A 6,000-nucleotide genomic window follows, 5' to 3' on the forward strand; every position below is an offset into this window, starting at 1 on the left:
TTAAGATCAATCATTAACTTGGATATATAAATTTATTAAGTTAATAATAAAATTTCAATCTAAATACATAACATAATATATATATATATATATATAAAATAAAATAAAATAAAATTTAAAGTACATAAAATTAAAAATAAATTACACTATCAAAGTTGTACCATTTAATGTTTTGTAGAATAGAATTCATCTATGATAGAATTTGAATCAATATCTTTAACAAGCTCGCGTTCAATGTAAATCATCATAAAATTCGTTAAGAACTCCTCTTCCTTTACTGGTTGATATTTGTCCGCTTGGTTTAAAGAATGAAACATAGTTTTTTTTTTTTTTACTTCATTAATTTTCCATTATAATTTATAATCTATTCAAGTAAAAAGAATTAGGAAAATTAGGTGCCAGATGAAAAGATACTAATGTCACAATAGAATATTTATGAAATGCAGAATATACAATGATAAAATAGTGATGTAGACTACAAGGAGATTTGAGGAACTTAATTTTGAAATAATTAACTAGTAAATTATTTTTCATGTGTTTATTTTATGTTTTTTCATGAGACTAAATTCGAACCTTACAACCCTTTTGTCATGTTTTTTCATGTGTTTATTTTTTGTTGCATCCCTGTAACTTCAGTTATGGTTGTTATGTATAACCTTGGCTTGTTCAAGCTCAACTCAAATTCGTGTTAACTTGGCTTGAAGTGGTTTCAAAAATTAAAAAAATATGGTCCAAAATGGTTCATTAAAACAAAAACATGAAAGAGAAACTATCATTAAATAATTTGGTCACACTTCCTTCTACTATACACAAATTAAGACAACACATTTAACAAGGTATTCAGTGAATCATAACCTATAAATTGAGACTCATTAAAGTATGAAAAAAAAACTTAATATATTCAAGCTATTAGATTTCTAGGGTAAAATCTACTGCAATGAATGTAAAATATTGAATTTAAAATGAAAAGTCAGGGTTTGTAAATTCTTACTGGGTAATTTTATACTTTTGTAGCTCTCGGTATACTGTTAAGAAGAAAAAAGCTAAAACTTCATGTTACTTGAAAAGCATGTAAATCTGATTCTCACACCAATTAATTATTTGTGTTTAGGTTTTATGCAAAAGACAAAAAAAAAAAAAAACCAATTAATTATATATATTAGGTTTTATGTAAAAAAGAAACAGAGAAAAAGTGGGTTATTAGATTTTTTATGACATGAATGAAAGAATGACACCACGAAGGGAACAAGCTAAACAATACAAGCAACCAAGCCATCAAAGTTAATTAATGAGTCGGAGGTTAGAAACAACTTGAAGCTTTCCTTTCCCTATGACTAACTTTGCGCACTTACAGTGGCAGACCCTTTGCTTGCTTTTTTTGGCATTCCACTTGGAATGAAAAGCATGGGTTACTTTCCTATTAATTCAGAAACTATTGATATTTTAAACCAGCATTAATTTTTTTACCTGGGATACAGCCCACCTAAGCCTTCTACAAGGCTCCGCCCTTGTGTGTGTGTGTGTGTGTGTGTGTAATTAATAGATAATGAATTTAGTATTTCTCTGTTATGCATACAACTTGTTTAATGCACATTTAAAATTTTGCATTGTTTACATTGACGATATTCTTATTTTTTCACATTCCATTTATCAATATTTCAAATGTCTACATATTTTCTTTCATACTGTCAAACAAATGGTTTAGTTGTTTCTAAAAAAAAAAAATCTCTATTTCAAACTCGTGTCTGTTTCTTAGGCCATTATATTTGCCAAGGTACTGTAACACCAATAGAGAGGTCCCTTACCTTTATAAACAAATTTCATGATAAGATCACCAATAAAACCCAATTGCAAAGGTTTTTAGGCAGTCTTAATTATGTTTTAGACTACTATCATAATCTTAGCTGTCTAACAAAACCCTTACATAATATATTAAAAACAAACCCCATTTCTTGGTCCGACCTTCATACCAACCTAGTTAAACAGATTAAGAAACAGGTTCAAACCATTCCCCTCCTCCATCTAGCTAACCCGTTAGCTCCTAAGATAGTTGAGACTGATGCCTCTGACCTAGGTTATGGTGGAATTCTCAAACAAGTTCAAGATGACAAAGAATAGATCCTTCAATACACATTCACCCACTAGAATGATTACCAGATAAATTACTCTACTATAAAAAAAGAGATCCTTTCAATTGTTCTATGTATTACAAAATTTCAAAGTGATTTACTAAATCAAAAATTTCTTTTACATGTTGACTGTAAATCCGCAAAAGAAGTTCTGCAAAAAGATGTCCAAAATCTTGCTTTAAAACAAATTTTTGCCAGATGGCAAGCTATTTTAAACATTTTTTATTTTGATATTGTCTACATTAAAGGAGATTCAAATTTCATTCCTGATTTCCTAACCCGAGAATTTCTTCAAAACAGGTCTTGATGCCTCCGAAAGCAAAGGCTAAAGACAAGAGGAAAGCCCCTCAAACCCAGCCTACAAAACCAGAGAGCCCCAAACCCTCTACAAAACTCATGTCTTCAACTATCTCAGCTGCCAAACCAATCAAATCTTGGTATGAGGCAGTTATTGAAGAAAAAGAAGAAACTACAAAACCCCAACATGACCAAACAGACACAGTTCAGCATTGGGTTGATACCATTTCCAAATCGCTAGAATTACTCCTGGCACTACAAAAAGTATCTCAACAGACCTTCGGTGATTCTGTCTCTCAAACAGGTAGTATTTCTAAACCACTTTCAAAACATCAAGGAGGCATTTCTACTTCAAAACCCCTCCTTTCTTTACAACAAACCAGTTTTTCAAAAACCAAATCCAAATATATTTTCAAAACTACTTTTCAAAATATTTTAACTATGGAAGAAGGATTTTATCATGAAAACCCTTCCATTACTGTTTCAAAAATTTTCCCTCCAAATTGGTACTACAAACCCTGGAATCTAGCCAAACCACAGTCCTATTATGTTGCAATCCTTGAGATTACTAATTCTGTCAAGTTCAAACACTTCAAACTTCATTCTGATCACACTGAACCGACATATTCTACATGTATCATTCACAAAATCATTCACTCTAAAGACTGGGGACAACCCTTACATCAACCTCTTTCCTTCCCCATACACTTCCGTACAAACCCTAGGACTTCAATACCACCTATATGTACTGGGATTACCAACAGGCATGGTTCAATGCCTTCCTCCTACAAAATTCAAACCATAGTCATTCTTGGCTTTTCTACTTCCATAATGACATGAATACTACAAACCTCCCCTTTTAGTTCCTCCAATGGTGGGACTACTATGGTTGTCATGTTGATTACCTTAAAGACCATCCTTTGGTTGAAAACGGCTACCTCCATTTCAAAAACAACTTCCAACCAGCCCCTTCTGAAAGGAAGTTCTCTTCCTTGCTCATTTTCTGTACAAAATGTTTTGTGCCATGGGTATGTTCGTGGTTCTATGATTATAATTTACAAAACGGACATCCAGTTCTAGTTCGCAAGTTCAAAATCAAATGGTAGGATTCTTTTGCAACTGAATCCAAAAGTTCCAAATTAGCAGTTACGGAATGGTTACAAAAACATCAAACAGCTCCCATCATTGATCATCATCCTCAATCAAAGTTTCTAGCCAGAAAGGCTCAAACGACAGCTCTCCTTGCCTCTGCTAGAATTGAGAAAGAATACCTATAAATAGTCCAAAGCATTATACAAAGTCAAGACCCGAAAACAGTCTTGTCCCAATCCAGCTCATCTGGATCGATATCTCCTGCCATTTCCCTTGGAGATGATAATGAAGATGACTGTTTTGGTATTTTACCTCCTATCAAACGACATTAAGTAAAAAAAAAAAAGAGTATTTTTCAAGCTTTCTCAGGCTCATCTGTTTAGAGCCATATTTTTCGACTCACCTGTTTTGAGTCCTTTTTTTTATTTATTTTAAACCTGTTTGTTTTAGGCTTTCTTTTTACAAAAATTATCTGCTACTACAAACAGACAAAACCAGTGTCGATGGCAACAAGACAACAGATGAAAGTCCCATGAAAAACATGGGCATCTTCCTTTTTTGTCGCCACCTAATCATGGCAGGCAACATCACATGGGTTCACATGGGTACTGACGGAATCTCCAACAAGATATTTTGGCCTCTTCCATGTCAACTTGTCTATAAAAGGGGACTCCAAATTCTTCAGGAGGCAAACTACCATTTTTCCAGAGAAAAACCTTATTCTCCCTTGTAACTCATAACCTATAACCTATATCAATTCTCCTTTGTACTCAATATCTCTTGTGTTAATTTACATTACAAATTTAAGTAAGATTCTATTTTCATTATTTACATTCTTGTTATACTTTATGTACGTTAAGTATGCTCTGTGTTTTATCAAGGATCCTGACATTGTTGGTTTTGCCTTGTTTATTCGCATCAGAAATCTGTTTATATTATTTCTTTAATCTTTTTAAAAAAATCAATATATAAGATGGAAACTTGTGACTCAATCTTTTAGATCATTCTCAGGTATAACAATGCCACATACCGAGTATTTATTTTAGTGTTTGTTTACTATTGCATTTACATATATGTGTGTGTGTGTGTATATATATATATATATATAGAGAGAGAGAGAGAGAGAGAACAAAATTTTTGCATCAAAACTCAAAATTTCAAACTACATGTACCTGAAATGAAAATGGGAAATTCACCGGCCAAAATCATCAAAAAAATCATGGAATGGACATTGTAAAGAAAAAAAAAATGCATTATTGCTCACAGTCAAAAGTAGTTTATTGCTCACAGACAAATGTAGTCCCCTATGTTTTAATTTTTCTTCCTATTAAAATTAAATTCTATTTTGTAAAATTGCAAATCAATCTAATGCCAGGACTTTTTTTTTTCTCATCGTGATAAATTTATAAAAAATAAATTAAAACAAACTATTATGCTTAATTCTCAATAAATGCAATGCAAAAAGATTTAATTGAAAAAAAAATGTTTGATGGCCAAAATGGAAAATTTTTGAAAGAACAAAAAAATAGAACTGTGCAAATTCACGATAAATTATGTTTTATTGCACGGTGCTTCTGCAATAAATCATCCACACCTATTAGGTTTTTGTTAATTCTTCCTGAAAATCTACCACTAAGTAGAAAATCCATAAATAAGAAGAAAAAAAAAAGCTGTACCTATAACATTGTGGCTGAATATTGCTGTGCTCTTAATTCACAACTGCTTTTAACCGCTTTTGATCTAAAAAGTAAAAACAGTACTGGTTAATACTTGTTTCGTTTTTATTAAAAACAAGGCCACACTCAAAACTAGAGGCCTGCATCATTTTAGCCCAATTTCCAAGTCACTTGAAATTTTTCTGCGCCGTGCGTGCACATGGAGGAGGAAAAAAGGTCCCAGTGGCAGAACAAATTATTCCATTAACAATTTATTATCTCGAGTGCCTGAGATTATGGTAGTGAGAAAATCTTAATGTTTTTATTATTTTTTTATTTTTAAAAAAAATTCTTTTTAACATCATAAATTAAAAATAATCTAAATATATATACATAAATAATTTAAAATAAAAAATATAATTTTTTTAAAAAACATGATTTTAATCGTGTTCTAGTACAAATCACGGCTAACTTCACAAATGTAGATGTTGCATCTGAATGAAATTTTCCACAAACTTTGAATACCTCAGAAGATATAAATTAAAAGACCCCGTCTGGATTATTAATACAAATAAAAATGAGAGAAGTATTTTCAACTCCCAGAAAAGGAGTCAACGAGTGAAGACTCCATCTTAAATTTATTCTTTCGTACCAAATAATAAGATTAGGAGGAACTGGTTATTTTGAAACATCGTGTCCAAGCTTGAAAGGGAAACCTTATACGCGTAAGTCAATGGAAGCTGCTGAAGTTTCCGAGCACAATCCATGGACGCGGCCAAATTTACACGTTAGAAGTTTTCAGGCTCCATCTAAAGAGGTCTCCACCC

The sequence above is a fragment of the Populus alba genome, chromosome 6 (genome assembly GCF_005239225.2).
Source record: "Populus alba chromosome 6, ASM523922v2, whole genome shotgun sequence".
Classification (NCBI taxonomy): domain Eukaryota; kingdom Viridiplantae; phylum Streptophyta; class Magnoliopsida; order Malpighiales; family Salicaceae; genus Populus; species Populus alba.